Source organism: Pseudorca crassidens, chromosome 4 (genome assembly GCF_039906515.1).
Source record: "Pseudorca crassidens isolate mPseCra1 chromosome 4, mPseCra1.hap1, whole genome shotgun sequence".
NCBI lineage: Eukaryota > Metazoa > Chordata > Mammalia > Artiodactyla > Delphinidae > Pseudorca > Pseudorca crassidens.
Window position 1 is genome coordinate 41790850 of NC_090299.1, and position 25482 is coordinate 41816331.

The following is a 25482-nucleotide window of genomic DNA, read 5'->3' on the forward strand; positions in this document are numbered from 1 at the left end:
GCACTGTAACTTGCTGGTCATTGAGTGAAGCTGGGTGTTGGTGTTGAGATGGAGATCTCTGGGAGATTTTTGCTGTTTGATATTATGTGGAGCTGGGAGGTCTCTTGTGGACTAGTGTCCTGAAGTTGGCTCTCCCACCTCAGAGGCACAGCACTGACTCCTGGGTGCAGCACCAAGCGCCTTTCATCCACACAGCTCAGAATAAAAGAGAGAAAAAGTAGAAAGAAAGAAAGAAAGAAAGAAAGAAAGAAAGAAAGAAAGAAAGAAAGAAAGAAAGAAAGAAAGATGAAATAAAATAAAGTTATTAAAATAAAAAATAATTATTAAAAAAAATTAAAGTCAAAAAAATAAAAACGGATGGATAGAACCCTAGGACAAATCATGAAAGTAAAGCTATACAGACAAAATCTCACACAGAAGCATCCACATACACACTCACAAAAAGAGGAAAAGGGAAAAAATAATAAATCTTGCCCTCAAAGTCCACCTCCTCAATTTGGGATGATTCGTTGCCTATTCATGTATTCCACAGATGCAGGGTACATCAAGTTGACTGTGGAGCTTTAATCCACTGCCCCTGAGGCTGCTAGGAGCGATTTCCCTTTTTCTTTGCTCGCACAGCTCCTGGGGCTCAGCTTTGGATTTGGCCCCACCTCTGTGTGTAGGTCACCAGAGAGCTACTGTTCTTCACTCAGACAGGACGGGGTTAAAGCAGCAGCTGATTCGGGGGCTCTGGCTCACTCAGGCCGGGTGGGAGGGAGGGGCATGATACGGGGCGAGCCTGTGGCGGCAGAGGCCAGTGGGATATTGCACCAGCCTGAGGCACACCGTGAGTTCTCCCGAGAAGTTGTCCCTGGATCCCGGGACCCTGGCAGTGGCGGGCTGCACAGGTTCCCCAGAAGGGACGTGTGGATAGTGACCTGTGTTCGCACATAGGCTTCTTGGTGGCGGCAGCAGCAGCCTTAGTGTCTCATGCCCGTCTCTGGTGTCTGCCCAGTTAGCCGCGGCTCCCACCCGTCTCTGGAGCTCCTTTAAGCAGCTCTCTTAATCCCCTCTCCTCGCGCACTAGGAATCAAAGAGGCAAGAAAAAGTCTCTTGCCTCTTCGGCAGGTCCAGACTTCCTCGGACTCCCTCCCGGCTAGCCGTGGTGCACTAACCCCCTGCAGGCTGTGTTCGCGCCACCAGTCCTCTACCTGGGATCCGACCGAAGCCCGAGCCTGGTGAGCAGACAAGCCTCTTGGGCTGGTGAGTGCCGGTCGGCCCTGATCCTCTGTGCGGGAATCTCTCCGCTTTGCCCTCCGCACCCCTGTTGCTGTGTTCTCCTCCATGGCTCTGAAGCTTCCCCCTGCCGCCACCCGCAGTCTCCGCTGGCGAAGGCACTTCCTAGTGTGTGGAAACATTTCCTTCTTCACAGTTCCCTCCCACTGGTGCAGGTCCCGTCCCTATTCTTTTGTCTCTGTTTATTCTTTTCTCTTTTGCCCTACCCAGGTACGTGGGGAGTTTCTTGCCTTTTGGGAGGTCTGAGGTCTTCTGCCAGCGTTCAGTAGGTGTTCTAGGAGTTGTCCACATGTAGATCTGTTCATTATATCTTATTTTTTCTCCAAAAAGGAAATACTTCATAGATCATTTAAGCATTTTCCAAAACAATTGTTTTGGAAACAAAATAATTTTGGTTGTGCTAATAAACTTTCCTGAATATTTTTATGAGGAAGCATAGGGAGTTTTATTAAAATAAGATTTTTTATTGTAATTTAACACATACCTTGAAACCACTGGGAAATACTTTGTCAGTCCTTTAGAAACTGTTGAGGTTCTATTTTTGAAGTGAATATAATAGCATTCTAATTTTGTTCTTTTAAATTTTGTGATTGACAATGTCTGCAGTATGTAACATTCAGAAATTAAAGTTCTCAGCAGCTTATAGTTAAGAAAATATGTTTTATCACTCTACTGAAAAGTGGACCTTTTGATGGTAGCTTCCACATGTTAGCAATCTTATTGAGATTATGTACTTGATTGATGAAGAAATAACCCCTCCACACATCATTCCTGTTGTAAGATTTCTTTCTGAGTCTGAAGTCTGTTTACCATGTTCAAGCAAGTATCTTTCTCTGATTACCCTGGTAGAGATGCTTGGAGTTGCCCACAACATCATCTGCCTCAAGTCCCAACTCCAGCCCCTCAGCACCACTTACCTTATAATGCCTGGCAGAGTGTACAGCACTTGGACAGCAGAAGTTCAATATTGATGTGAACTGAAGCAATGTAATGTTAAAGAAGAAAACTAAATACATAAACAATGCAAGAATCCATCAACAAGTAAGGAGCTCAAAAGTCAACCTCTGGTCTATTTGCTAGTAACACTATTTGTTTTACATTTTAAGTTTATGATCTTCTGTTCTCACATTGTCAGTTTCCTTTTATTTCTTCTTTTTTTTTAGTTACCCTTTCTTTTCATTTCTCTCTTCTTTTCTACCTCTCTTCATTTCATCCTCCAATATTGTAAAATTTTCTACCTTTTATTGAACACTCATTTTATTAATTTTATCTAATTCCTATTATGCCTTTGAAATATGGGAGTTTTTCATCCTTGATGATGAGGATAACTTGCTCAAAATTTTATGCAGCTTCCCTAAGATCACACAGCACATAAGTGGCAGAGTTATTCAAACCCTAAATCACGATCATATTTCTATAGATATGAAAGAACATAGAAGTGATTTTCTTCCCTATAAGGTTGGCTGAGTGGTGATCTCTGCCACTATGGCCTCTTGGAGCTCCTATATACCTTTCAGCTTTTTTTTTTTTTTTCCTGTTTCGTTGAGTAACACTGCTTGGCCACAAAGACTGAAAATTTCCCTCTGGCTCATTAAGTATGAAGAAGTTTAAGAAGAGGTCTTGGATTTTTTTCCCCCTTGGCAAAAATACACCAATACAAACATGCTCCCATATAAATACCAAGGACCTGTGGTGAAATAATCACTGGAAATACAGCTTTGTCTTAATTCCTCATCATTCTTTTCATATCATATATTCATTGGATAGATTTCTAAGTCCAACTGCAGATATCATGATTGTTAAGTTCACTCCCAATATTCTGGGCTAGAACTATGGCTCTGTGACTAAATAAATAGACATTTAAAATGTGCCATACAATTCTGTCTTTTCCATTCAGTGCCATTAACACTTTCTGGAAGAAGATTTAGTCTTACCAAGGAATATTTAAATGCATATATAATTTCCAACACCCCCAACTACATGAACAGTTTTATAAGCCTCTAAATCTCTGTATCGTATATTTTGTACACAACTCCTAGAATTATTTTTAATTTCTTGATAAAACTGTGACTGACTGAATATATGGCACCAGAAATAGGGAGTTGCCTAAGAAAATACATCTCAATGCATTGATGGCTTAGTGGGTGGAAAGGAAATTGATGTTATAGGCTGGAAAAATAATGAGCATGTTACATTGTGAAAAATCAACTTGGAGCCCCAGGGAAGAACTGGTAAAACAGAGTATCAGTGATATGTGATGGTAGTTATTGATATGCCAAGGTATGTAAAAGAAAAGTTAATTCAGGAAAAAAATCAACTGGTTCACAAACACACACACAAAAAGAATAGAATTTGATACCTTGAGTTGAAAGAAAATCCAACTTCTTCTAAATTTAAAACGTCAGGGAATAAAGTTGAGAAAGCCTTTGAGTAACAAAGACTAGTTAGAATCCAGTATTGCAAAAAAAAAAAAAAAACGTATATAACACATTAAGGGTGTAGTCTTCTTACTCAATCTTGATAGTTTAAAGTTACGATTAAACTAAGAGGGAGAGAGAGAAGTGTAAGGGACAGGGTACTATGGATGAAGAATAGGAAAAGTAAAAACAAGTTTAAAAACTTTGCTTAGGGAAGGAGTTTAGGTCTAGCTTCTGGTACATGGTACCACCTGGAAGCCAATGGATAAGCAGCTTACTAAGTTACTGAAGGAAAAGTACTTCTGAAAACAAAGCTCTGTGTTTGAGACCAATAGAAATCTTTAGACATCCACTTATCACCAAAGAGATCCCCCAAGACAGCCCATGACCACTTTGAATGTGTCCAAAACGTACTGGAATAAGAAGAACCCAGCAGAGCCAGAGCAAGAGCATGGTGGCCTAGGGAATTCTCACCCTTACTTAGAGATGAGAAGCAGTACTTACTCAAGTAATTTTCCCCCTCCCAGGACAGACAATCGTCATAATCTCCACCCAGCAGGATCCTATAACTGCTATTGACCAGTTCCTGTTATAGACTTTTAGTTTTCCAATCTTTGAAACAAATATTTTATTGTGGTCATTCTGGACTTATTTAAGTCTTGCATTATTGTGATATGCGTGGGAGAAGATAACATATTTTTAGTTCCTAAGTTGTTAGACACAGAGTGTCCACATTCAGTTTAGATGGCAAGAATTATACCTAACCCAGAAATCTTGTACTTTAAGCTAGACATAATGACTAAATGGGATGTTTTCTTTTTCTTCAGTGGGGTAGAGCTGAATGTGTTCTGTGATTGAACAAATATGTTTGGTAGCCCCCATGGTTCCCATCTCCTGGTATTCACACTCTTTAATAATCTCCTTCCCTGGAGTGTAAGCAAGATCTATATCTTTCTTCTAATCAATAGACCAACAGCAATCATTAATCACCAATAGCAGAGGTGATAAAATGCCACTCTCATAATCATATTACATTATATGGCAATAGTGAGGAGATGTTTCCATGGTTATATCATATTATATTATATTATTATTATATTATATTATACTGTCTTGTTACACATTCCAGAGTCTCTCTCCCTCTTTTGCTGGCTTTGAAGAAGGAGACAGCTATGAATCCTATAGCCACAACAAATCAATTTCACTGATGTGCTGAGACAAATAGGAAGTAGACCCTTCCAGAGTTAAGCCTCCAGATGAGACTTGAGCCCTGATCCTCAGCTTGAGTGCAACCTTTTGAGAATCTGAACAAGGAACCCAGCTAAGCCATGCTTGAACTCCTGAGCTACAGAAAGTTTGAGATAGTGGTTTTATGGCTCTAACTTTGTTGTAATTTGTTAGATAGTAATAGAAACCTAATACAGGTGTGCCTGGATATTTGATGATCAGAAGGGCAGATAGTGAAAGAGATGGCTTGCAGACCACCAAATAATTCATTGGCTTTTTTCATGGTTTAGAATTATTATTGGGAAGAGGTTCCAGTCAGGATCACATTCCCCATCTCCTTTAATCAAAGTGGGACCATGTGACTAGTTCTGGCTCATGCAATATTCCCAGAAATGATGTGTGCCACCTCTGGGTTGAGGTTTTAATGTGCCCTACATGCCTTACACATGGTCTTTGCCTGTTGGATCATATGTACTGAAGATGGGGGAATTCCAATAAGGAAGGACCCTAGATCCCCCCCCCAGAAAAGTGTATGAGGCAGAAGCCCTTCTCCACCCACAAAAGTTATTGACTAATACATATGGACTGTAAAGTAAGAGAAAAATAAGCTTGTGTCAATATTATGTTAACCCACTGACATTTGGAATTTTTCATTAAAAATTCTATTCTGATCACAGTAGGAACAAAATATTTTTATTGTTGTTATTTTTTGTAAAAACAATTTCTGAATTAATTTTATGATATTTAAATGACAGATCTTATTATGTATATACACTAGTGTATTCCATCTCTGAAGTTAAGCAAAAATGTAAAGAAAACTAGCACTTGCTTCTAAGTTCATGGATACATCAATGGAACAAATTAATAAATCAAGGGAGGTCACGCTATACCCATTTCTGGACCTATATATGCATCTTCCAGGGTGAAAACAGTATATAAATCTATATATAAACTAATCATATCATGCAATTGAAAATGTGTAAATATCATGGTTTTGGCAACTAACAGACTTGAACTTAAGGCCTGTTTCTGAAAAATTCTGGGTGTCTGATCTTGGGAAAGCTATAATCTGCTTGTCATGTTTGTCATCTTATAAAAATGTGTAAAATATTTTAAATGTAGAACTGTTGTGAGAATGTAATGACAGAAAATATCAAGAAGAACACTTAGTTCCTGTCACTTAGTAGGTGGTCAATAACTGCTAGATCTCTTCCTTTTCCCCCTTTATATTTATGTATAATAAAGTGTCAAACAGACCATGGACCACTTCAATCAGGTATGACTTCTTGGGGACATTACTGATAGGGGTCATACATCAGAACTTTAAGCCTCTGAGATTTGCAACTATTTGTTGAACCTGTCCCTACTTTAGTTTTTAAGACAGTGACTTCAGAACTTTGTAACAAAACAAAGATTGTATTTACTTTGAAATTCCTGCAGTGCCTTGATTATAAAACAAACTGACAAAATTGTACCTTTGGAGTAGTTATAGCTTTACAAAATCTTCCAAAACCCTTTGTGTCCATGTGTTTCTAACTGCAAAGTGAAGATTCTGTGAACCTTAACTAATAGCTATATCTGTGGGGGGTGTGTGTGTGTGTGTGTGTGTACTTGCAAATAATTCAGGAGCTGAACTAAAATTGAGATAGGTTTGCATCAGCAACTTTGGAATTTAATGGACAATGCTTTGCGTCTCATCTTTTTCCTCATACACAGTGTGCTCACCCAGCCTGTATTTCTTTCATATTGCGATCCATTTTTTTAACCTCACCATGTTCCTCCTCTTATCTCACTGTATGTTACCTATTTTCCAAAACCTAGCTCTTGTTTCTCTTCTCCAAGCCTCCCCTTAGGATTTCCTACCTATATTAACTGCTTTTAGTCCTACTTGTTGGTGCAGTGGGATTCACAACTAGCCTAGACATGTGTGGTTTGGACTCTGGGTGTCCATGTTCATGGCAGAAAATTCTAACCCTGTAGGGAATATTGGTATGGAGAAGTATAAAGCAAACTGAAAGCTGTAGAAGAAAGTTGAACTGAAATACCATGAAAAGGGTTTATACACATCAATTCTGAAGGGGTATGAGTTTGATGTTGATGCCACAGGAGATCAGACTAATAAATGGAGAAAGATACAGAAAACATTTTCATAAGGCTGGAGGATGAAAAACTCCTGATTTGTCATACTGCCCTAGACTGCCCTACAGAGACTGTCTTCTCTTTATAAGACTTCACTATTTCTATTCATAGATTAATTAGGATGTCAGACTACATGGCCTGAAGAATCATGTCTTGGTATCTGAAGAACAATGTTCTAGTTCTGGCTTCACAATTTATTAACTGCATTATCTTACTCATGGCACTGAACTGCTTCTAAACCTCAGTTTAATAAAAGTATAGGAGCTCAAGTAATGCCTATCTCATGGAAGGATAGGGAATTCAGTAAGATAACACATTAGGAAATGTTTGCAAATTCAAAAGTGCTAAAGAAATACTAGATAGTATTGTCTGTGCTATAAAATTGAGTACCAACAAAATGTTATCTTATTAACTCCACTATAGACATGAAATGGTAGGGTTTTTTTGTTTTTTTGTTTGTTTTTTTGAGGTACACGGGCCTCTCACTGTTGTGGCCTCTCCCGTTGCGGAGCACAGGCTCCGGACGCGCAGGCTCAGTGGCCATGGCTCACGGGCCTAGCCGCTCCGCTGCATGTGGGATCTTCCAGGACCAGGGCACGAACCTGTGTCCCCTGCATCGGCAGGCGGACTCTCAACCATTGCGCCACCAGGGAAGCCCAAAATGGTAGTTTTTAACCTAAAATTTAAAAAAAAATTGTTTGAAGGAAGGAATCCATATAGCATTTTACTAAGTTATGCTTTAAAGTATAGATCCAGGGGTACATTATTCAACACACGTTTGATGTCAGTAAGTGATTATTTTTCCCTCTGCACAAATTTACTAAATTTCTATTTCTCTTATATCTCTGATAAGAAGCAGAAACTGTCATAAATAATCATCTCTCAGAACAATACTAAGTTGACAAGTTAAATGATGTGATTTATTACTGCAAGAAATACATATTCAAACTCTGGCCTTGTCACTCACAAAACTTTTGAATAAATTGTCTACTTTCTCTGTCTCTCAGTTTCTTCATCTGTTGAATGATGATAAGAGCAGTTTTGTCAGAGGACTTTCAAAAGACCAAATTACTTAAAGTACATTAAGTAACAGTGCTTTTCTTAGCACAAAGTATGTGATCAATAAATGCTTCTTTCTTTTCTCTCTCTTTTGCCATGATTGTTCCATTCTTGAAGGAAGTGTACATGATGATCCACTGGCTTGTTTTTGATGGGCTTTCTTTTTCTGTGACCATGTCTTATTTTAAGGATTAGCGATATAAAAGCAATATTTCACAGTGAGCAGCTGGAAAGGAAGGTTTCCTTTTTTAAAAGTTAATATATTTATCAAGAACAATAGCCCTGGTTGTCCCTGCTTGATAATCCTCACACCATCAGCCTACCTACAGATGAAAGGGCTTTCTCTATTTCATAGCAAAAGGAAGGCTGTTTGATGTCATTTTGAAAAGTTTTAAAGAAGTTGGAAGGAAATCTAGAAATAAAATAACAGAGGCTGGCTCTTAGGAACTTCAGAGTAGAACAATGTTGTATTTCTGTTCACAGGAAACTTCACCATTCAAATGCATTCACTTTTCATAAAGCACCTCCTCAATTTCAGCCCAAACATTGAAAACTGAGCCTATTAAGTCAGAACAAAAACACTTTTGAAAACATCTTTGGAAAAATACAATTTTGGCATGAAGATATGAGAATCCAGAGAGATGAAAAAAATCAAAATGGAATTCAGCATGAGGCAGCTCTCAGGTGGTTAGTTATTTGTGAAACTTGCAAAGTAGCAATCAAAGAGAAAGACTACACCCATCAGCACATATTGTTCTGCAGTGCCCCTGATTCTCTCTTTCAAACATTTAAAGAGTCAAGCAATTATAGGGGCCAAGGATCCTATTTTAGAGAAAAGGGAGGACATAGATTTGACTATAGTTAAAGTATTTATCAGGAGTCTTTCTCCATTCCTCTCTACACTCTCAAATCCTCCCTCTTCTTTATGTCCTCTTTGAATGTCCCACTGCATCTATAACGCATTCCTGCACCACTATGCCTGCCCAGGCTTTCTCCTTTCAAAGTCTGGGATGAGATACTCTCTGCACTGTTAAGGGCAGTTGCACGAAGTGGTTAGAACATTGGCTGTGGAAGCCAGAGTGCCTGGACTGAATCCTGCTCTGGTACTTGCTACTTATAAAATCTTGGGCAAGGTTATTAAAATTCTCATGCATATATTTTATAATCTACAAAATGGGGTTATTACTAGTATAATATTATCTAATTTATAAGGGTTAAATGAATTAAGGGTTTCAAAGCGCTTCAAATGGCGCCAGAGATGTGGTTAGTAGTCCACACAAAGTTAGCTGTTATTGGTTAACATGACAATTCCCCTATCATAGTTTGAAACCTAGAGCTGAGGAATCTTTCTAATATGCAAATATGTCTTAGCCACTTTGTGCTACAACACCTTCAAGGACTCTACTCACCTTCAGAAGAAAGCCCAAACTTTTTAACCTGATGTGGTGTGAAGAATAATGCACACCCTCCCCAAAGATACTCACATCATAACACTGAACCTGTGAAAGTTATCTCACATGGCAAAAGGGACTTTGCAGATATGATTACAGGTATAGACATTGATATTATTCTGGATTATCCAAACTAAGCAAGTGTGTCCTTACAAGTGGAGAACCTTTTCCAGGTGTAGTTATAGAGAGACTGATGATGAAGAAGGATCAGAGAGATGAAACATTGCTGGCTTTGAAGGTGGGGGAAATGGGGCAATGAACCCAGGAATATAGGCAGCATCCAGAAGGTAGAAAAGGCAAGAAACAGATTTTCCCATAAAGCTTTCAGAAAGAAATGTAGCCCTGCAGACACCTTAAATTCATTTTGCTCAGTGAAACTCATGTCAAACCTCTGATCTAAAGAACTGTAAGATAAATGTTTGTGTTGTTCTAAACCACTACATTTGTAATAATTTGTTATGGCAGCCATAGGAAATCAACATGCATGACAAGCAAAACCTTCTATCTTTGTTCTTGCCTATTTCTCTGCCTTACCTTCAGGACCTGAAGAATAATATGGAAGAGAGGGTTCAAGGTCAGTGACAAACCTTCTTTGAGTGTGGACTGGATTCATATATGTATGCTGGCCTCTTTCCAAGAAAGAGACAGAGTAATTAGCAAGAGAATGGGTAGATGTTTGAGGCAAAATAAAGGGAATGTGGTGTCAGTGGGAGGGAGGCAGAAATTCTAAGATGTCCTTCAATATTACCGCCCCTATACAATCCCCAGGCCTATGAATATGATGAACTATCATTACAATAGTTATGGTTCATTATATGGCAAAAATAATTTTGCAGATGTAATTAAGCTCTAAAATCAGTTGACCTTAAGATAGGGAAATTATATGAGTGAACCTGACTTTATCATACGAGGCTTTTAAATATGTATGTAGAGGTCAGAAAAAGAGGAAATCAGAGATTCCAATCATGAGAAGAATTTGAAGTGTGATTGCTAAGTGTGATTGCTGGCTTTGAAGATGGAGGATGCCAGGACCCCCAGCTAACAATCAGCAAGGAAATGGAGACCTCAGTCTTACAATCATAATAATCATTTCAACCACCTGAATGAGCTCAGAAGTGATTCTTCTCAGGAGCCTCCAGAAAGGAATACAGCCCAGCTAATACCTTTATTTTATTTCAGCCCTGCAATACCCTGACCAGAGCACCCAAGCTGTGTTGCATCCTCTATGTTGAGACTTCTACATACAGAACTTTGAGAGCCCAGGACAAATTAGAGAGTTGGTACTTGACTACCTGTGTGATCTTAGTAGAATGACTTAACTTCTCTAAGCCTTAGCTTCTCACGTGGGTTGTGGTTAAAGTTTAATAAGATGGTGTGTGTATCAGATTTGTGTGGTACCTGGTATACATTAAGAGCTCAACGATCATTACACTAGGTCTTCTTCCTCTTATTATAATTATCCTTTTTCCTTCCCTGTGGGAACTTTCAGTATAATTGGAGAGGGGAAAATAAGTCAATTATCTGGGAAGATGATAAGAGGTCAGATTTCAGGGAAGCTTGAATGCAAAGCTGAAATAATGGTTCTTTGTTCAGGAGGCAATGGGAAAATTTGTCAATTATTTTGAACAGAGAGATTACTTTAAAATTCCATAATATGTCCTGAAACAGTTATGTAATTTCTATGTTCTTCCTTTTCCTCAACTTTAACATGAGGAATACATGAGGACCTAACTCATCAGACCAAATGAATTAACATGTAAAGTGCACAGAAATGTGCCTTGCATGGTAAAGATTTGATAAGTAGTATTTTTTACTCATTCATTCACTTATTCATTGTCCAGTATTTGTCAACTGCCTACTGGTGCCAGGCAATGCTCTAGGAATTGAGGATACATTAGGAATAAAATAAAACAAAACCCACGAAGCTACCATTTTGGGGGACATTCAGATAATAAATAAAATAATAATTTAAAAAAACGTGTGTGTATGTGTATCTCTTTAGCATATTAGACGGTAATAAATGCTCTCAAGAAAAATAGAAAATGGAAAGGGGATTCAAAAGTGCCAAGGTAGGGGCAGGAAAGACAGGTTTCAATTATAAATGGGTTATTCAGGGGAGGTCACTGGGAGGATGGCATTTGACTTAGGCTAGATGGAAGAGAGAGAGTGCAAGCTGTGAGACTTTCAAGGGGAAAAGCATTGAAGGCATAGAAAACAGCTAGAACTAAGGGCTCAAAGGAAGGCTCACCAGGTATGTCCAAGGAACAAAACTGAGGCCAGTATGGCTGGAGTAGGTTTAGCCAAGGAGCTGGGAGTGGTCATAGGAAGTAAGGTCAGCAAGCTAGGAAGAGAGGACAGATACTGTAGGACTTTGTGGCCATTGTTAGAATTTGGGCTCTTACTCTCATAGGATGGGTTGAGCAGAGGATGGATGCAGTCTTAGCTATATTTTAACAGCATCAGTCTGGATGCTGTGCTATGTAATGATGGTATGAGGATGAGATAAAAATCATCGAGACAAGTTAGGAAGTGGAACAGTAATTTCAAATAGTACTATAAATGTTCACACTTCTACCAGAGATTTAAATAAAATGTTTGTTTTGGAAATCAAAATCTGATTTCTCAACTGAATAATTTAACACATTTTGTGTAACCGAAGTAAGCTTTTTTCACCCCTCTGTCTTGAAAAAGTATAGGTAATAGATATTTTTTTCTACAAAGCTCTTTGTACCTCATCTGAGATGCAGCTAATATTTAAATCTGGATTAAAATTCTGGCTGCCTCTTCCTCTGTTAACATTTTCTTTGTTCTAAACGTGACAACAGGATAGATGAAGGATTGGGATGATTTGGAAAAGAAATGTATAACATTTGCAAGGTACTTGAATGATAAATTACTGAGCTATAATGCCAGAATCACATTTCAGACTGTTTTGCCTTGACTGAGGCAGCATCCAGGGTTAATCATTTCTCCTCTGGGTGTCTTGGTAGCAGTCTCAAATTCAGAAATGTCCAAGACATCTCTACGTCCTGAGAGTGCCCTTCAACTGTAAAGCGAAGAAAGAAAGAACCTTGCTACTCCCACATCTTCAATTGGCATTGATAGCAATGCCAAAGAATGAAAATGCTTCTTATTTCATTCATTTTATTTAGGCATTTAATCATCAACCATTTGAGCACCTGGTATTTGTCAGACACAATGCTAGGCACTGTAGTAATGTAAGTTTCAGTCCTGATGCTCCAGCTTAATAGCTATGTGTTCTGAGAAAAGTGATCCTTGTTGAGAGGGCCGGTGTGGGGAAGGAGGTAGAGGGTATCTGTAGCCATTAATGTTCATACAAGAAAATAAGAAAGATTAAAATTATAAATGGGATTCTTCAACTCAAGAAGTTAGTAGTAAAAACAGAAACAGTGTAAACTCAAAGAAAGAAAAAGAAAATAACAAAGATAACAGAAGAAATGAAATGAAAGAGCAGGTAAAGACACCATAAAATGATCAATGAAACTCCAAGAAGAGCTGGTGCTCAGTAAATAGCAGCTTCTTCCTATACCATCACAATTCCCTGCCTATGGCTCTGTGCAACTGGAGCTAGCTTTCTGTCTCATACGACCAAGACCTATTGAGGTTTCAGCTGAATATTGTCTACAAAAATGCAAAGCTGGGAAGAGTGTATCATTTTCATACAAATTCACCTGGAGGAAAATGCAGGGGAAAAACAGGCTCTACTTCAAATGTTTTGCATCCATATCTCATTTAATCTCCCCAACACCTTGTGTCATTTAACTGTGGTACAGTAATGCTGAATAACAAACAACCACAACAATCTCAGAGGCAATGTAACAAGTATTGAGTAGGTGTTCTGGGGGTTGGCTGATCTAGCTGGGTCATTTGAAGATGACTGTCAAACTGCCTCTCATTTTCCTCATGAAATTAGCAGCCATTCTGGGCATACCCTTGTCATGGTGATGGCAAAAGAGTAAGCTCAATTATAATAGGGCTTTCCAGATTTCTGATTATGACATCAGCTAATATCTCAACAGCCAAAGAAAGTCTGAACCTAAAATTAAGGGGGAGGAAATTTACTCTGGCTTTCTAATGGAAGGAAATACAAAGTCACATGGAACTGCAAGTAGGTACAGGGAAACATAAAAAAAAGGGGGGAGGTGGCTTTAACGCCATCTACTACAATCATGTATGGTAGATATTTTTGATACATATCTGAATAAATTCCTGAGAGGAATAGAAAGGAAAGAAGGCTTAGACGGAGAGCTCCAGCACACGACAGCTATGAATATTTTTTTCAGAGTATATTGGGAGAAACAAGCCTTCCATAAAAATGAGTTGAAGAAGATTTAGTAGTTCAGTAGTAGTTCAGTACTTGTCATGTGCAAGTATGACAAGGTACCAGGGACACATTAGAGAGTAAAAGTTGACATGGATCCTGTCCTCAGGATGCTCACAGCACATATACAGAAAACACAGGACAATTACACCAAGTAATGTGTAATTCCTAACTGTGATGAATGGCATGAAGGACAGGTCCACGCTGCCAAGAGGGTGCCTAAAGGGGATGTGACTGGATCTAGGAATCAGACAGGGTTCCTGAGGAGAGAATGCTCAAACTGAGATCTGAAGAACCAGTAGGAATTAACAAGACTTAGGCCAGAGAGAAAAGCATTAGAGGCAGAGGGAAAGCATGTACCAAGACTCTGGTGGAGGGAGAATGGTATGCTGGCAGCCAGTATGAAGAATGTGGAATAAATGAGGCCTAAGAGGAGGCCGGAACCAGACTGTGCTGGGCCTTGTAGAACAGTTGGAGGATTGGAGTCTTTATCCTAAGAACAATGGAAAGCCTTTGAAAATATTTCATAAGAAAATAACATAATCAGGTGTTTGTTTTAGAAATATTATTCTGGCTACATTGCTTAAGAGGGGAAAGAGGCAGGAATGGGAGTGAGAAACTCAGGAGTTTGTTTCTGTACTTCTGCTAAGAGACAGCAGTAGCTTGAGGGGGATGATTGTGGTGATCTTAGTGTCAACTCTTTGAAGAGGGTGAAGCTGGACTGGAGTAGGCTGAGGACTGAATGGAAGAGGAGGAAGTGGAAGTAGAGACCACTTTTAAGTTCATTTGTTGAAGGAGAGTAGGAGAGATCAGGAGTTAGAGGCAGATGTGATTTGGGAGTTTCTTCATTTATTTTGTTCATGGTTAGAGAGACTTGAGAAAGTTTGAATGCTGATGTTAGGATTCCAGTTGATAAGGAAAGTTTAAAAATATGTAAGAAAGAAGAGTAATCAATAATTTGATGTTTAAAGAAATGCTTAAGTAAAGATAAAAAAGTAAAGGCCATAAAACAAAGTACAGCCATTCTCTTAGACCAACTTGTCAGATAAGAATATCATGAGCCCTAAAGAAAATTCCTGCTTGTCTAGCACAGAAGCCATTCTCTTGGCATTGTTATAAATAGATAGCTACTTTGGGTGGATGCTACCTGATAATTAAAGAAAAAGTTCAGAGGTCCAGTATGCATAAGACCAGAAAAAATTCCCCTAGAGTCTCCTCAAATTTCAGTCTGAGAATATTGTTCATTTCAGATGAATGACAGATGAAATTCTAAAATTATAATATTACACTGAATAAATTCCTAATGGAGAGAAACATTTGATTGCACCTTAATCTCATAATTTTATAATGTAGCTCCTACAGGGAGATCTTTGTGCCTTCACCTTGACCTGACTCTCCAGCCTGATCTTCACAAACATCTCTTGACAGTCTCTCATTCTCTCTCAACTTGACAATATAAGCCAGTCTCAGATGTCAGTACATTCAGCATGTATTGACTTTTAAATTTTTCATTTTGACATTCTAATGATCTCTCTATAGATTTATACTGAAATCACCCTGCCATGTTCTTGGCACTTTAGAGTACATATTTTTGACTTTGTATTATTACCAGGGATCATAGTATTGATTTAAAAAACTTGGCTATATATGCATAATCAGTTCCCAGTGGTTTTCTATTGGTCAGAGAGATGCAAAATAAGACAAAAGAGACAATTTTAATCCTCAGATTGCCTGAAATTTAAAAAACACAAAAATGTCCTATACAACTGAAAATTTGGAGAATTGCAGGTTCACAAATAATGCTAATGATAATGTTAATTGATGAAGACTTTTTGCAAAGTGATGGAACAACATGCATTACGCTTATTGGGGTGGCCAAAAAGTTCGTTCGGGATTTTCCCTAAGATGTTATGGAAAAACCCAAACGAACTTTTTGGCCAACCCAATATAGTACTCAGATCCTTTGACTCAGTAATCCTACTGTGGTAAGTCTTTTGTATAGATTTATGTGTATAAGTGGGCATTATAGCATCATCCAGACAGAGACATGGACATAAACTAATTGCCCTTCAATATGAAAATAGTTGAAAACAATATATGCTATGTCTATACCATATAACACTATGTAGTTCTTAAAACCAAGGAACTAGACCCTCATGCACTGTTCTGGAAAGTTGTTCACAACACGTAAGTACTTTTATTTGAGAAAAGAAAATTTAAATATAAACTAACACTTATATTAGCTATGCTTTGTAAAAATAAGCAAGTCAGAAATTCTTTGTACTTGTGGTTGGTGTGTAGGGGGCACATGTATATGTGTGTATAAATGTAAGGAAAAGTTAGAATGTTATACCTATTAATATTGTTTATGTCAGGGGAATCGGGTGATAAAGATTTGGGGGAAAGTTATTAAACTGTTTTCTTATTTTGTGTTTGAATTTTTTTCTTGTTGCCATTATCATTTAACACTTTTGAAAAATAAAAGACAAACAAAGTAACGCTGTGAACTAAAACTGATCACCTAGGACAGATGTACAGAGAAGGAAAAAAAAATAGATACCGTAATTTTATAATGTAGCTCCTACAGGGAGATCTTTGTGCCTTCAACTTGGTCTGACTCACCTACTTGGATATCCAGCAAAATATATATCCAAGTCTTAGAGCATTCCAGCTTTCTGCAGATAGATTTTAACAAAGAAAATGTAAAAGGTAGGTTTCTGGCAATGGCTATCTAGGTTGTTTTGAAATAACCAGCCCTCTGAGAAAAACTAGCAAAAACTTTAAAATACATTAAAACATCTGTTTGAAGGCACACAGAGCTCACAAGGCAGTGAGGAATTGAGAGACCCAAATCTGGAAGAGAAGTAAAGCCGAAAGAGGTAAGCCTGTGTTTGGTGCTGCTTTCCTCCATGAGATAATTGACTATTCTTAAATCAGAAGCCATGAAGCTGAAAAGTTGAGCATGAATGGGCCAGTGTCAAAGACCTGGGAGGCAAAGAGTGAAGTTCAGGACCCACCAAAATAAAGGGTTCCTGTTAAATACCAGAAGTTTTTTCCTTAATACCTTGAAGGGCTGCTCTCTAGAAGAGTGAAGGTGAAGTAAGCCTGCCCTCCCGATAACTGAAGCTAAACTTCAGCTATTTTAGTATGATCAGATTAAGAATATCTGCCTCCAATTAGAAATGAAAGATAAATGGACAGGTAGGTAGATTAAGATTTGACTGAAAAACAAAGATAAAAAGGAAAAGAATCACTGGAGATCTTGATATTAGAGTATTCAGACATGTATTTTATAATAACTTATTATATGTTAATGAAATAGAGATTAAAAAATAGAATGAGTAGAGAATTGGAAAGTACAAAAATAGAGGGAATTGCATGAAATTCTAAAATATAACAATGTAATAACTAAAATTATGAACCCAATGGATGTTTTGTGTTTTTCAACCAGGTATGATTTTGACACCAGAGGATGTATGGCAATGTTTGGAGACAATCTGGCTTGTACCCCCTGGGAGATGCTACTGGCATCTTGTGGGTAGCAGCTAGAGATGCTATTGAATACCCTTTACTACACAGGACAGCCCCCAAACAAAGAATTATTCAGTTCAAAATGTTAGTAGCACCATGGTTAACAGCAGATTAAACCCACTTAACAAAAAATTAGTGAGGTGGAAGATAAAAGAAAATATATAGTCTGAAAAGGGCAAGAAGTAGCAGGAGGGAGGGATTACCAAGGGACATGAGGAATCTTGATTGCAGCAATATTTGCACTATTGCATACATATTTCAAATTGTGTACTTTAAAATTGTGCAGTTTATTGCATGCCCATTATAGCTCAATAAAGCTATTAAAATAAATCTAATCAAAGAGTGAGGGAAGAAATCTGCAAGATATACGGTTAACAAAACACTAACATCTCAAATATACAAAACCCCTACAACTTGCTAAGAAAAAAGATCATTAAAAATGGGTGAAAGATTTGAACAGATACTTCACGAAAGATATTCAATTTTAGTAAATATATGAAAAGGCACTCATCTGAGAAATGCTAACAAAAGCCACAATGAGATATTGCATACCTGCTAGTAAAGACATTGACAATACCAAGTGCTGTTAAGGATATATGGAGCTCCTGGAACTCTCATATATTGCTAGTGGAAATTTTTTAAAAATAGAGTTATCTACAAGACTAGCATAAAAATTCCATGTTTCAGCATTTTTCTCTTAGGTATATGTTGTGGGCATATATGTTTTAAAAAGGTCATATATAGTAATGTACGTAGTAGACATTATTCATAGTAGCCTCAAACTGGAAACTACCCTACTATTTATAATGAGTAGATAGACAAAACATATTATGGTATATTCATAATATAAAATACTATATAGTAATAGAAATGAATAAATTCCTACTGCATGCACCAATATGAATGAATCTCAGAAACATACTATGGTGTGAAGTCAATGAAAAGGAATATAGACTTTATGATTTCATTTTTATAAAGTACAAAAACAGGTAAAACTAATTTATGCTGTCACAAGTCAGGATGGTGGTGAGGAGGAAAGAATTATTTATTGGCAGAGTCAGAAAGGAACTAGTAATATTTTATATTTTGACTTGTGGTGGTAGTCGTATGGGTTTGCCTATGTTTTCAGAACTGATCAAGCTGAATATTTATAAAATGTACATTTTATGCATATATATTATGTTTCAGGAATTAGGCTTATTGAAGAAAAATGAAGATAGCTCCCCCTGCTATTCTTTAGTGTTTTGTATAAGATTGTAATTCGATCAATGCCCACTTACAGAAGAGTGCACCATAAACCAGGTACTATGGTACTGCTATACATTGAATTATTGAGAAACAATTCAACTGATATGCTAAAGCCCTAACCACCAGGAACACAGAATGTGACTGTATTTGGAGATAGGATCTTTAAGAAGGAAATTAAGATTTAATGAGGTTTTTAGGGTTGCCCTTAGTCCATATGATTAATATCCATATAAATGGACACAGACACACACAGAGAAAGGCCATGTAATGACACAGGGAGAAGATGTCCATTTACATTACAAAGAGAATAGCCTCAGAAGAAACTAATACTGCGGACAGCTTGATCTTGGACTTCTAGCTGAACTTCTAGCAGAACTGGAAAAATACATTTCTGTTCTTTAAGACACTCAGTCTGTGATACTTTATTATGGCAGCCCTAGCAAACGAATATAGATATATACTGAGACTGTCAGACAAATAAGATATGTGTCTTTGCTGCAAGGAATTTCCATTCTAAAAGGGGAAGAAATCCCATACCTATTTGAGCTTCAGGATTATAAACACTAATTAACAGTAGAAAAACTAGAAACCGCAGCCACCTGAGTAATGGCTCCTGGACAATGGTGGCCACTACTTAGGTGGATAATGTCAGATTCACAGACCAAGTACAGTATTAAATGACTCAACACATAATGGTATTTTTATTCTCTTCAATTAATCTCCGAATTATTTAAAAAAAAAAACCTCAGTTAAAATAGAAACACCTGATCAGAGAATTCATTCAACAAGCCACCTTGTCACTGCCTTAGTGTTGAGGCAGAGATTTCAATTTCACTTACCTGTTAGGGACCAAATCTCTCAGACACTACACAGTGGAGTCCAGATCAGGCATTGTCTAAAAAACAGACATGAAATGGTAACAATGGTCTGGTTTTAGTTAGAAAGTTCACATTTTTAGTGGACTTTTTAAATTAAAATTATGGATCATTTTAACATACCTCAAGGAAAAGTGCTCAAATTAGTGATAATTCTATTATAATATTATTGCTACTGTATAAAAAATACTGTGTTGAACTATTAAAATGCATGGCAGAAAGGAGTAAATATTCTAAATTATAATGAAAAAAATATATGTTTTCAGTGAGTATAACACGAATATTGATGTTAAAGTGTTATGATACATGCTCAAGAAAGAAAATATTTTAAATGTTTGCTCTTACTGGGAAGGACAACAACATTTTGAAGCTAAAAGAATGAGATTTGGATTCCCTCACTTAACTTTCCAAAGCAACATTTTCCTCATTTGTGAAAGAAATAAAACCTACCTCACAAAGTTGTTGTAGAGATCCAATGAGATTATATATGTACAAGCATTTCAAAAGCCTAAAAAAATCACTGATAAATGCAGCACATTATCCATATCAGTGGTACTTGCCATTTTGGAGTGGTTTTATGTGTTGACACACAAGTAAATATTTTTCGTATCTTATCTTTGTCCTTCCCTTCTTCCAAGTAACTCACAAACTAGAATTCCTCTGTTGTACATATTGGGTAACTTTGAAGCATTCACACATAGTTTGGCTCCATTTTAAATGCTTCTGCCTAACTTTCTTGAGCCATATTACCTTTTGAAAATAACCTATATCACTTCAGTTTTGTTTTTGTTTTTAATCAGAAGATAATTTTGTTTAAGGCAATGGTCTCCAACATTAGCTCCACATTTTGAAAGCAACCTAGATCATTTCAGTTGTTTTTTTTTTTTTTTTTTTGATATTGGAGGATAATTTTGTCTAATGCAGTGGTCTCCAACATGAGCTTCACAAGATGGTATGGAAATTTAAAAAATGGAATTTCGACTTATTTTTAATCTCATGCTTTAAATATTTTTTCATGCATGTTTTACATACATATATAAATGTTACAATCCATGGTTAAACTTTTTTTAAAAATAGGGTAGGCAAACCAGTAGTGTCTACCATATGGACTTGTGGGACCCAGAGGCCCCAGACACGTAATTATATTAGTATATTTAATAATTTACATATGATTCACTTCAGTTTTTAAGACTGTGTTTATCAATCTCTTATTTTTATTTTTTCATTCACAACCCCAAGGATATTTTCTAGAGATTATTTTCCTAATTGATCCCCATTATATGTCAATATCACAGATATACTGTATATGTTTATGTACTTAATGTATACTCGTGTTTTACACATAAAAAGAGCAAGATCTTCTCCCTCTCCCACCAAGAACCAATTTTCACCCCCTTAAGAGCAATATCCCAATCCTCATTGAGAATGCCTGGTCTAGGAGAAATTCTATTTTAAAATTATGTTTTTCCATTCATATTCTAAAAGCCAATATTTGTAAAGTGTTTAGAATAATGTCAGGTACATATTGATTTCTGTATAGGTGTGCTTGTATTAAATAAATAACACTTTGCTCTCTGAGGTTTTTTGTTTGCACACCTCATCAGGAAAAAATATCTGAACATGCACCACAAATACATTTATGTTTGTTCATCTGTAAGTTATAAACAAATACAACTTTATATATGTATAGAATATAAATCATAAAATAAACATTAAAAACAGGGCCTACAGAAGAATGAAATAAAAACTTAACTGGAAAGAGAAATTCTAGTATTTCAATCATATCTACCCCAGTTTAGAGGACTCTAGTTTAAACATATAATGTTTTCAATTTTCATATATGAACGATCTTTTTTTAAGTAGAACTTTACATTGTCAAGGCATTTTTACGTTCATTGTCTTAGGTGGTCCACATAGCAGTTCTGTGAGATAAGCCAAGCAGGCACTTGTCTTCCTATAGTCAGGTTAGGCTGAGATTTAGACCAGGCAATATGACTTGTGAAAGGTGTATGAGTAGAAAAAGGCAGAATCACTGCTGAATCCCATGCCTGCCTCTTTGCTCATCTTTGCTTGTAATTTCTGTATCAACATTCCAAATGCAAGTGCAAGGATGGAGATTTCCCTCAACTACACTAGTATATAGGGTTTACTCCATAGGTAAATTTATCTAGAAACCTTTATTCATACATTCAAAAACTCCCAACAAACAGAAGTCCAGGACCAGACAGCTTCATAGGGGAATTCTACCAAACACTTAAAGAAGAGTTAATACCTATGCTTCTCAAACTATTCTGAAAAGCTGAAGAGGAGGGATCACTTCCAAACTCATTCTATGAGGTCAGTATTACTCTGACACCAAAACCAGACAAAGACACTACAAAAAAGAAAATTACAGGCTAATATCTCTGATGAACATAGATGCAAAAGTCCTCAACAAAATATTTTCAAACCAAATTCAACAATACATAAAAAGAATCATACATGATGTTCAAGTAGGATTTATTCCAGGGATGCAAAAGTAGCTCAATATCCATAATTAAATCAATGTGATACACCACATAGACAAAAGGAAAAATTTAAATGACATCATCATCTCAATAAATGCAGAAAAAAAGCATTTGACAAAATTCAACATCAATTTATGATAAAAACTTTCATGTATACATCCATTCACCATTCATCTGACAAAGACTAAATGAGTGTCTACTTATGTTCATGGAAAAATTCTAGGCACTGAAATAAGCTAATCAAAAAACAAAACAAAACAAAAGACAAAAAGAAAAAGTCAATAGGGAAAAACAATAGACAAAAATATGTGCATGACTCCATACATGTATGTGTGTACTACATATAAAATATCATGTGAAAAGCACTATGGAGAAAGTGCTTAGGGAAGACCACTGAATAAGGTGAATTGTGAGCAGATTTATGACATGTATGAGAGAGTGAGTCATGTGGATTTCTGAAGGAAAATCATTCCAAGCTGAAGAAACAACAGGTTCTGAGGAAGTAGTGTCCTTGATGTGTTTAAGGAAAACAAGGAAGCCAGGGTGGCTGGAGCCATGTAAAACAGAATCTTTAATGACACAAGTAGTAGGAGGGGAAAGGGATAGGTGTAAGGGAGCACAGGACAGCAGCCCTCCATGCCTTTTCCCATATGTTACCTCATTTAGTCCTTATGACCTGGGAGGATTTCAAAGGCTAAGTCCAAAAGATTTTAAGTAATATTCCTAAGGTTTCTCAATTAAGCAGTCCCAGAGTCAATATTCATATCCAGGCCAGGCAAGAACCCATGAGGTTTTTCCATTACTGCTGATGTGTACACATACAGTCACTCATTTTACCCAAGAGAAACATTTGTGGAAACCATAGTCATGCTTGTAAGATGTACGTCCAACCTTTTTGAATTGTTTACGAGCTCTCAGCTACACAGGACAACAAACAGAGATGCAATCACTTGGGTGGGCTGATTTTTTTCTTTCTCTTTCTTTTCAAATTTATTTTTTCTTTGTTTTGAATAGCTTTATTAAGGTATACATTGATGTACTAAAAACGGCACATAGTTAATGTATACAATGTGATGAGTCTGGACTTACACATACATCTGTGAACCCATCACCACAATCAAGGTAATAGAAAACCCCAATAGTCTCCTTGTGCTTCTTTGGTTTCTTTTTGCTTTGTTTTGTTTTGCTGTTAGGGCACAGTATGAGAGCTACCCTCTTAACAAAGTTTTAAGCGAACAATACAGAATTGATGACTGTAGGATCTATGTTGTTTAGCAGGTCTCTTAAATTAATTCATCTTGCATAATGAAAACTTTATACCAACTGAATAACTCCCCATTTCCCCCATGCCCCATAGCTCTATTCTCTACTTATATGAGTTTCACTGTTTTAGGTACCTCATATAATTGGAATCATGCAGTACTTGTCCTTCTGTGATTGGTTTACTGCACTAAGCATAATGTCCTTCAAGTTTATCCATGTTGTCAAAATAGCAGGGCTGATTTTTTCTGAAATCTTATTAAACCAGTTGTTTGTCACTGTGTAGACATCATCTGGGCACATCTGAGCAATTGCTAGCAGAATCTAACTATTTGGAGTGAGTTGAAGTAGTGTGGGACACAGCTCCCCCACCTAAAGAGAAAAGTAATATATTTGGTATAACCTCAGCAATCCAGAAACAAGCTGAGGATACATATGGAAGGAAAAACTGGCCTTAAAATTACAGTGACAGTACATGTGACAAAACTCGTTAATTGGGCTTCCCTGGTGGCACAGTGGTTGAGAGTCTGCCTGCCGATGCAGCGGACACGGGTTCGTGCCCCGGTCCAGGAGGATCCCACATGCCACGGAGCGGCTGGGCCCGTGAGCCATGGCCACTGAGCCTGCGCGTCCGGAGCCTGTGTTCCGCAACGGGAGAGGCCACAGCAGTGAGAGGCCCGCGTACCACAAAATAACTCCAAAAAACTCGTTAATTTTTTGCTAAGGAGGCCCTTGGTCTCTTATTCATATTCTAGTCACTTCTCCTTTACTATGATTTCTAACATGCTGTAATCTCAGTTGTACTAGGCAGCAGCCTATAAGTATAGTGACCAACTGCATCTGATGTCCTAAGTTGAAGAGTTTCCCAGGATATGGACTTTCAGTACTAAAACCTGGAAAGAACAGGGGAGACCAAAATCAGTCATTCTATTCTAAGCGAACCTCAAGAGTAACAGCAAGGGATACAGCAAGGATGGAGGCAGATGAAATGACAAGTTGAAAAGACTGAAAACTGACTTACCAGAGAGAAATGCCCAAACAAGTAAAAGGACCAGACATGATAATTCTAAGCACAGCAATCTGGAGACATTCAGTGTAGGGGCAAATAGGCTTTCACTCATCACACCCGTGAAAACATTCTAAATTTTAACAGACCACAACATTTGAGATTGTTTTATTTAATAAAATAGAGAAATATAAAATTCATTTGTAAGGTATCCATGCAAATAATTAACCAAGTTTAGTTGTTGTATTGAAAGTATAGCTTTCAGTTGTTTGCAAAACTGTCTTTTATCCAAAAACACATCTTTTAGTGATGTTGGATAAATGAGCATTAGACTAATAAATGCTAGAGGCCACCAGCAACTAACCAGCTATCCCATGTTTTGGGGACAGTGGCAATTGTTTCAGGCTTCTACTAATTGGAACGCTAGAGGAATAGCTTATGAAATAATATCCTTGTAGTAAGAAAGGTTATAAAAAAAGATTTCTGCTCCTTCAAGAGCATCTTATTGACCACATTAGGTATCATTTTCACACAGCAGTAAAATCTGTTCTCCCAAATGATTTAAAAGTGAGAAATTCCATCAGGCAGAGAACTGGCACACATACCTTGTCAGTCAGAACATATATATATATATATATGTATATATATTCTTTTTAATTTTTATTTATTTTTGCTGTGTTGGATCTTCGTTTCTATGCGAGGGCTATCTCTAGTTGTGGCAAGCGGGGGCCACTTTTCATCGCGGTGCGCGGGCCTCTCACTATCGCGGCCTCTCTTGTTGTGGAGCACAGGCTCCAGACGCGCAGGCTCAGTAGTTGTGGCTCACGGGCCTAGTTGCTCCGCGGCATGTGGGATCCTCCCAGACCAGGGCTCGAACCTATGTCCCCTGCATTAGCAGGCAGATTCTCAACCACTGTGCCACCAGGGAAGCCCAGAACATATATTCTGTAGGCTCTAAAAATAGTGCGAAAGTCTAATTTTAGGCTTGTCCCATTTTAATTTTTTAAAATAAACCAAATTTTGTCAAAACCTCAAGTTTATTTTTCTTTTTCTTTTTTTTTTTTTTTTTTTGCAGTACACAGGTCTCTCACTGTTGTGGCCTCTCCCGTTGCGGAGCACAGGCTCCGGACGCGCAGGCTCAG